This window comes from Aedes albopictus, chromosome 3 (genome assembly GCF_035046485.1).
Source record: "Aedes albopictus strain Foshan chromosome 3, AalbF5, whole genome shotgun sequence".
In the NCBI taxonomy this organism is placed as follows: Eukaryota; Metazoa; Arthropoda; class Insecta; order Diptera; family Culicidae; genus Aedes; species Aedes albopictus.
Genome location: NC_085138.1, coordinates 210405113 through 210414725, shown reverse-complemented (window position 1 = coordinate 210414725; position 9613 = coordinate 210405113).

Sequence of the window (9613 nt, the reverse complement as noted above, 5' to 3'; positions counted from 1 at the left end):
GCCCGTCCCGGAACGATGGGAACAAGGGGTTGCGACCGTTGGTGGGCCCTCAGCAGCCACAGAGTAGGACGAACCCAGGGCAAAACCCTCCTTGGACGAAGGTAGCGGAAGAAGAAGAAGATGAATCCACCGGTCGAAGTGCAGGACGCCAAGCCAAGGCGTAGGAGGGTACGTGCCAAGCGTGAGAAAGGCGACACGCTCGTCATCAAGACGAAACAGTCCAAGTACTCGGACGTCTTGAAGGCGATGCGAAGCGACGAAAAGTTTGAGAGTCTTGGAGCCGACGTACGCAGTATTAGACGTACTCGTAAGAGCGAGATGATCCTGGAGCTGAAGCGCGAGAAGAAACACAAGGGCGTCGCCTACAAGAGGCTGGCAGAAGAGGTCTTTTGTGAGGGTGTTGAGGTGAGGGCTCTTACACATGAGGTCTGAAGGTCAAAGACATTGACGAGATCACTGAAGTGGAAGAGCTCGTCACGGCACTGCGGCAACAGTGCGATGTGCAGGTGGCCGCAGCAGCCGTTAGGCTACGAAAGGGGCCAGCAGGGACACAGATAGCTCTGGTTCAGCTATCTGTGGCGGACGATAAAAAGTCCGTTAAAGTAGGCAATATTAAGGTGGGTTGGTGTGTATGTCACCTGACATTCCACGAGCCACCAGAGTTTTGCTTTAGGTGTCTGGAGCCAGGACATAAGTCGTGGGACTGCAAAGGCCCTGAGAGGCGCAAACTGTGCAGGTGATGCGGCGCTGAAGGTCATAAGGCCCAAAGCTGCACGAGTCCACCCATTTGCATGATCTGTACCGGGAAATCCGCGAACAACAGACATCCGACGTGTGGTCCAAGGTGCCCGGCCTTCAAGAAAGTCGCAGTGAATAACAAATCACAGTGCAGGTAACGCAGCTGAACCTGACCACTGTGACGCGGCTCAGCAACTGCTTTGTCAGGCGATTTCTGAGTGGGAGACGGATATCGCCATCATAGCGGACCCATACCGAGTCCCGAATAAAAATGACCATTCATTACATGGTAAATATTATTTATATATGACTGCTTTTATTGTTCACAATAAAACACTCAGTAGATATATTGGTTACTTTATACAATAGAAATCAATCCGATATAGTTCGTACAATAAGTGAACATTAGCTTTATTAGTGACTAATTGATTCGATTGTTTTTCAATCGTTCTTTAATAATTTAAAGTTACTATTAGTAAAAAGAAAATTGAGTTGTTTTATACATTTGGAAAAGGGCCTGCAAAGTTCTCATGGACTTTTTTTTTTTATTAAAAAAGAGTTTATTTCTCAATTACACTTAAAAACAATTCGTCACAAATTAATAACAATACATATTATTCTTGCTTGGATCATGTTATTCTACTCTGTATAATCAAATACAAAATCACTTGACATATTTTTTTTAGTCTTCGTTTTAAATTTGAGTACCGTCTACCCCCGTTGGTTTGAACGACACCTCATGCAAACCAACGAGATTCATTTTTAATTTGAACTTATCAGGTATCAGTAGGTCGGCTCTAGAGGCACGTTCTCCTCCATTCGGGAAATTTGTGCCATCGCCATTAACACGAGCCTATTCATCATTTACCTGACGGAGAAGGGAAGGAAAAAGGATAGGACATGGGAAAGGACAGGTAAGGGAATAGGATCATTATACTCGCAAAAGCGTACCACAATGGGTTCACATAGCGTCCTGAAAAGGACACTGTAATAACGCATAAGCGTACCACAATGGGTTCAAATAGCGCCCTGAGAAGGGCACTGTGATAACGCATAAAGCGTAAAGAGAGCCTATAGCTCTTTACCACAGCGGGTCAAGAACAACAGAACGTCCTGAATGTCGTAACCGGATGGGACAGCGAATGTTCCATCTTCCGGTTGGTGTTCTTCTAACTCCTCAGCTGTGTCACGCTGATTGGCCGAAAGGACGTAAGCTCCCGCCAATCCGTCTTCTGACACATTTTCGAGATTGCGCTCCATAAGGCGTCCGTTGTCGTTCACTATCCTCGTTAAACTGACTGTACTGAAACCGCCAACCTTGTTGGGTACCTGCTCAAGTGCTGAGCGAGAGAATCTCTCCTTTTTTCATGGTGAACACCCAACTCTTGTTTCCTGGCTGTTTGCTCTGCTTTCACTCTCTTTCTCTTCTGCCCTCCATTTTGCTGTTTCAAAATGTCTACACAATTAGCTGAACGTAAAAGTGCACGTTCTTGAACATTTCAAGCGTAACATTTAAAAAGACACAAGATATGAAGCGTAACCAATAATTTATTTTTTGATAACCAATTAGTTCTATACTGACAAGCCCATATTCCACAATCACTGTCACCTCTACTCTTTAAAACTATGTATATTACTGACAATGATATATTGAAAATGCCATGTTTCGAAAAACTTCTATGTTCAATTACCAAAATAAAAAGTAACAAAAATACACAAAAATGTTATGCTGACTATTCCTTCAAAATTTACCACAATTTCTTTAACGAGAACTTTTTTAGATCCAACATTTTTTGCTTAGTTCTCTGGACAATGATAAAAACATTCGAGATGGAAACAGGCGGCGAAATAAAACTCCAGATGCATAATCAATTGGGTTTTTAACTTTTGAAAAATGTATCGATTTTTTTTACTACATTACATATTATTATATACAAAAGAGCACATATTTCTAAGCCACTATGTTTTTTTCCAGATTTTTTTAAAACTTTATTTTAATACCGTAAATTAATTCCAAAGAGATTTTTTTTTTAAATCATCTTTTCACAGCTGGGCAACTGCTTGACAGCTCTGCCCAGTACAAAATCCGACAAAGGGTGATTTATCAAATCGCTCTTAACCAAATGATTTTGATATGGTTCCCGGGCACCAAAATTCATGAAAATCTGGATTTCGGTGCAGATTTAGAATATGAAATTATTTATTATGCCTCTCAAGGAAAATCAGAATATGGCAATTATCTGCCTCTGGCTTCCAATATAAGCGCGATAGTTACTAATCATAACAGCGTCATTAGATTCTAATAGTATAGAGTTGTCCAAAAAAGTCTCACGAAACCTACTGCAAGCCTATCCATATACGTGAGAACAAAAGATGTTTACAAAGTTCTTACAGATAGATTAACACGGGAAATCTGAACACAAACCACTACCACATAGGAATTTGGATTGATCAATATTATTCCCTTATGTGGGGTTTGACAGCAAGCACACTCATTTCACTGAGCCACTCTTGCCGTTCATCACAATTACATTTAAAAATATCTGTCACTTTGCGAAATCCACGTGCTTTTTATTTTATTTATTTTTTTGTTTTGCCTTGAGATTGTCACTGTGGCTGTATGCCTTGCGAGCGTACGATCGCCACCGGACTCTATTATTTTCTTAATTAATTTTCTTAATAATAAAAGATAAGCGCGACAATATCTCTACCCCGTTAAAGCCAAATCAAGACTCAATTGTGACTGCATGAGTTTTTCCGTGTGTGCATCACTCCCTCTTGAACATCACTCACCTTGAACATCATGGACCAAACGATGAATGAAGCAACACTCGCGTCTAAAACGTCAAAGTCAATTTCTTCCCGATCCCGAACCTTCAAAACAAAACAAAATCACCGCGGTGGAAAATTTTCTGCAGTAATCGCGATTTCTATTTGAAATATTCCCTATAAACTTGAGGACAATCTACCCGAAGATTAAGAACCGAGAATTGAGAGCTTCTCATGTTACTGGATGGTCTGCTGCACGGATGAAACAAGGATTTCGAGCGATGTTTCGCCATGAATGTTGGGGTACGAAGAACGAAGGACTATGTTGCGGTCGTTGTGGTAGATGCGATGCTACCTTCCCGGCCAGGATATTTCGCTGAAGATCTGATACCTGAACGACAATGTGTAAAAGGATGCTCGGACATCGTGTTGGAATGAAAGAAGTCACTCGATAATAGGGACAAGCAGAAATGGAAGAAACGAAGGGAGGAATGCTCCCACCATACAAAACAAGCCAACGTCCAACCGTGATGTGCCTATCACCTATCGAACAATCAACAACACTCGTAAGTTCAGCATATTGTGTATTTAGCTTTTTTGGTCTACATTGAAAGTATTTTATGTATGTTCTGAAAGAATTTCGTACAGTAGTGTTCGCTTCTATTCATACACTTGATACAAAACCATGTCTTTGTATTTGGTGGGCTTCGTGATGTTTCGTTTAGGCCTCGCTCGTAACGATTGGTCCCCCACCTGCTGTACGTTTTCATTTATCGTGTCATCCGCTTCACCTATAAGAATAGCTTCAGTTAAGATGTTAAAATATAAGACTCATCACCTATGTGACCTGTTAGAGTTTCGTCGGCATTGAAAACATCTGACTTCTGTTTGTCTGTCGGACCCGGGGTGGTCTCGTCGGGTGAGTCCTGAACAGCCCTCTTAGCATCTTCTACATTGCGCGAGTACACTACTCCTCGGTCGCTCCGAACGACCAGTTTCGCGCCGTCTCTAGCCAAAATCGTGTACTTCTCTATTCCGAAAGTTGGATCGGACTTAAGCCGCTTCTGCTGGGCAAGAACTACTCTGTCTCCTACGGCTAGATTCGACTCCTTGGCTCCTCGTTTTGAATCCGTATATCTCTTGCTCTCTTGTTTTGAAAATGCATCTTTCTCTCTTATTTCCTCACGATCTAGATCGTTGTCAGCACTAGCTTCCCATAGACAAGGAAACGTGCCACGATACTTCCACCCGACTAGTAATTCAAATGGCGTGACTCCTAGCCTCGAAAGGGGTCGCACCTTGTTATGGTTATGCACATATCTTTCAAGTGCGATTCGCCAGTTGCAGTTGTCCAATTTGGAAGCAGCCAGAGCTTTTTTTATACCCTGGTTTTGCCTTTCAATTGCCCCATTAGACTGAGGGCTCATTGGAATGGACTTTTGAATTGCAATACCTCTGTTTTTCCACGTTTTGACGAATAGATCGCTTTGGAAAGGTGGTCCGTTATCGCTTTGTATGATCAACGGATACCCCCATACCAGGAAGATTTTGTTCAAGGCATCGATCGTTGATTCGGCATTGATCGCTTTCATTTCCATTACATGTAAGTATCTGGAGTACACATCCACCACCACGAGAAATTCTCCGAATCCAAATTCTTTATCCGTGTAGAAATCAATTTGGATAATTTCCCATGGCCCTCTAGGGAGTTCTCTATTTGTAAGCGGGATCGGTGGGTTTTTTCTGGAAAGCAAGAGACACGTTTCGCAGGCCTTTACGTATGCTTCAACGTCGCTACTCATGCCTGGCCACCAGAAGTATTCACGCATTATTCTTTTAGTTGATGATACTCCCATGTGGCCTTGGTGGGCTGAGCGTATGGCTGTATTCCGCAATGCTTGGGGAAGAATCACTTGATCGTTTTTGAATATCGTAAATCCAAGAGAACGAAGATTTCTGGATTGTGACTCGTACCGTCGAAGTCCACTTTCCCACTGACCGGTTTCAATGGCCGCCTTGACGCTGCAAAGCTCCTTATCCTGTTCTGAAGATGATGCGATTTCGTCCCATGTTAGTTCCATCGCACCCGTATCCAGGAAATACAGCAAATGTTTATCATCTGTTTCGTCGTCAAAAGACTTATCCGGAGGATTCTGCACCACCAGTCTTGAGAGAGCATCCGCAATGTTCATGTTTCCTGGAATTCTTCTTACGGTAAAACTGTACGGTTGCAACTTTAATGCCCAGGCCTCAGCTCTGGTTACAGCGCGCCTGCCGATTCGGTGCAGGCCACCAAAAATAAATTCGTTAGCCTCAGCATCGGTCCTTATGGTGAAAGATATGCTCATAAGGTACATTGAGAATTTCTCAACCCCCCAGACCATCGCCAACGCTTCTTTCTGCGTCTGGGGGTACTTTTGTTCCACGGGAGTTAACGTCTTCGATGCACAGGCTATTACTCGCGGTTGATGGTCTTTGTCGAATTGAACTAAAACTGCGCCTAAGCCAAAGGGGGACGCATCGACGTATAGTTCTGTTTCGTCAAATCTGCTATAGTATCCAAGTGAGGTAACGATTTTCCACGCATCGTTTTTCAAAAATTCGAATTCTTTCTCCAAATCGTTGTCCCAATAGAAATGGTCACCCTTTGCCAGTTCTCGCAATCTCCATGTCCGTTGAGCCCGATGAGGAATGAATCTCTCAATGAAATTAATCAGACCCAAAAAACTTTTTACTTCTGCGATGGTTGCGGGGCTTCTGAAGTTCTTGAGTGCCGCAATCTTGTCATCTGCCAATTTCCACCCATCGGAGGATACAAGAAATCCTAAGAAATCCACAGATTTTTGCCCGAATTTACACTTTTCTTCGTTGATCATCACGTTGTGGTTTTTCAAACATTCCATTACCTTAGCAAGGTTCCGGTCGTGTTCCTCCTTGGTTTTGCCGAAGATCATCATGTCATCTAAGTAGTTAACTACTCCTTCACACCCGGCGAGCACGACTGTCTGTAATACCTCCTGAAATATATCAGGGGCATTGCAGAGGCCAAATGGCAGCCTCTTGTACCTGTATATTCCATCGCCAGCAAAAAAATTGGTAAGATGGCGCGAATTTTCGTGTAGTTCTATATGAAAAAACGCGTTCTTCAGGTCAATGGTTGAAAACCATTCCGCGCCGTGGAGCTCCATTAGAATTGTCTCGAACGTTGGCATCTTGAAGGGGGTCCTATGAATACTTCGGTTAGGGCCCCTGAGGTCTATTACAAGGCGTATATCATCCCTGCCTTTGGGCACTACAAGTAAGGACGAGCAAAACGAGCGATCCATATCGGGGGTGACTTCCTCTATTATACCCGATATCAACAAATCGCTAAGCTTCTGCTTGGTTAGTTCCTTAAATGCTATAGGGATATTGGTATAGACATTTCGAGAGGGTGGCATATCCGTGTTGTATTTCAGCGTGATTGGTGGCACATTGAATTTAGGAAACTCTGCAGGTCGAGATGCAGATTCAACTAGAGCAATGTTCGAATTGCCTCGGTTGAATGATAAGCGTTGGTATCGCACAGGCACGGTCAGTCCGATGTCAAGCACACTATATCTTACGGCTGTGTTGAAACCCAGCAGTGCTCTCAGTTCATCCACAACGTAAAACTTTTCAACCATTACGGGTCGGTCTTCAGAGACAAACAACTCTGCTGAAAACACAGCAACGACTTTAATAGGGTCGTTAGAGCCATATCCTTTCAATGGTTGATCAGTATTGGAGCTTAAAGCCAGTATTTTGGATGACGCTAACTCATCAGCTACGATTTTGCTGAACGATAACTTCGTTACCGTGTTCACCTGGGCACCTGAGTCAATCATGAACTCGATGTCTACGCCAGCCACCTTGGCTTTAATGAGACAGCTTGAGTCTGAAATTACTGGAGGGTTGTTTGTGTGTACGTTGTCCACCTTGAGGCTATGTGGATCGATATTCAATGCCGGAATTAATTCCTGTAAATAATAGTTTTCTTTATTTTCCAGATTCTACCTGGGTGAATAATCTTGTAACCACATGACTAAGAAGGATGATCTTAAACAGCTGACAAGTACCCACCGAAGAACGAAGATGGCACAAAAATAGCCTTCATATGAGCACAGACAAATAGACGTTTCACTACGAATATATTGCACTAAAAATCATTCTGCAAAAACATAGTGTCAGAATCTGAATGCTACTCACACTATGTTTCGAAAAGCACTCTGTATGTTGCAATGGAAAGTAAGAAACGCAGTACAATGTCACGAGTAACTGATTGACGAACTACGGAATATTCGAATCCAGCTTTGACACACTGACCTATAGATAACAACAAACAACTATTTGTCCGTAATACAAGTAATATACCGTAAATCCTCGAGGCTGCACGATATCATTGAAAAGTTTTGTTTTTTTTTTTGATTTCACTACGAATTAATTATTTTTATATATATATATATATTTTTTTAACTTCTCAGTTAAACAAAGTTAATATTCAATAATATGTACAAAAAAATGTCAGATTATTTTTAATATCTCGTATAAGATAAAGGGTTCGATATTTTTAATGAAAATATGTAGCTTAAATCTTTCACTTTTGCTATCATTTTATTAGTCATGTGGTTTCAAGGTAATACATAGTCGTTATTCTCAGGTGCAGTTTTAGAATCAATTTCAGCATCAATAAAAACATAAAAAAAACAACTGACTATTGGAATTCAGTTTAGTCAGTCATCGTCAAAATTAACTCTGAGAATACGAGTCTACTCTGGATCTTCTTCGGCTTTTCGTACCTCGTTAGCAACCTCATCATCCATCCTTGGGTTTTCGATGGCCGCAATTTTCCTCGGTACGCTCCGATCTTCCGAATCAGCCGGTCGTTTCCATGGTCGGTTCCGAAATTCCGACATTCGCTCTGACGTACACATTCGAGCGATGTGACCCGTTCGACCACACGTGTGGCATGCTTTGCTGGCGTTTGGACACGTGGATGATTGATGAAAAATACTACCGCACCTCCAACAGCCGCTGCCGTGCTGGCTGCTACCGCGCTCGTTTCGTGACATTCCTTGGTTGAAACCTCTTCCTCCACGTCTCGAGCCGCGACTACCTCGTGCCGCTCCCCTAACACGCCAATTACCACGCCAATTTGATCGAAAAAGTCCTTGCGCCTGAAGCTCTTGAAGATTTTGGGCAATCATTGCGACAGTTGCCGGACCACCGTGACTGCGGGTCTTTTGGAATTCCTCCTCAATTACCTGTTCCTGCTCATGTTCTCGTACTTGATCAATTAGATCCTTCATGCTGCCCTGTTTCACCCAGTTTCTACGTGCCAAGATGCGGATGCGGCTGTCACTTGCACCCGTGGTAACTACTCTCACAACCGCTTCCATTTCTTCATCATTTCCGTAGTTGCACAATTTGGCGGCCGAGGCAACGCGACGAACAAATTCGACACTGGATTCTGACGGCAGTTGGCACAAATTCATCAATTTTCCTCTTTGTGACAGGATATAGTTTCGCGATCCGAAATAGTCATCAAGCCGGGCCAAAGCGTTTGAGAAAGGAGCTGTGTGTTCGTCGGGCATCGCTGTGGTGGAATCGGTTGTACTGAAGATTTCACGCAATTTGGCACCTGCTTTGATTTTGAACACACCGAACTTCGCTTTCTCGTCTGCTGAATTGACCAGCTGCAGAGAAGCGACAAGCGTTTCTTTCCAGAACTCATACGCCCGTTTATCGATCTCCGATTCTCCTTCCGCTGGTGTGCACTCTGGTATGTTCAAAGTTCCCAGTGTCCAGTTGCTCATCGTTGAAATGAGCATCGATTCGCTTCTCGAATCGGGGATTTCTTCCGGCGTTGTGCTTGATCGAACATGCCGAAGAGTGTCAGCCAAACTCTGCTCGGCGGAGAGTCGTGTTACCTGCTCCCGTAGATAATTATTCTTTTCAACAGCTTCCTTTAATTCTTTCAGCAGCTTTTTCTTCGAAATTTTCCTGGAAGGAAAAAAAACGCTTTTTCATTTTTCTTGCTTTTTTTCACAAATTTAAACATTTTCATTCTTTCGTTCCACTCTCTTTT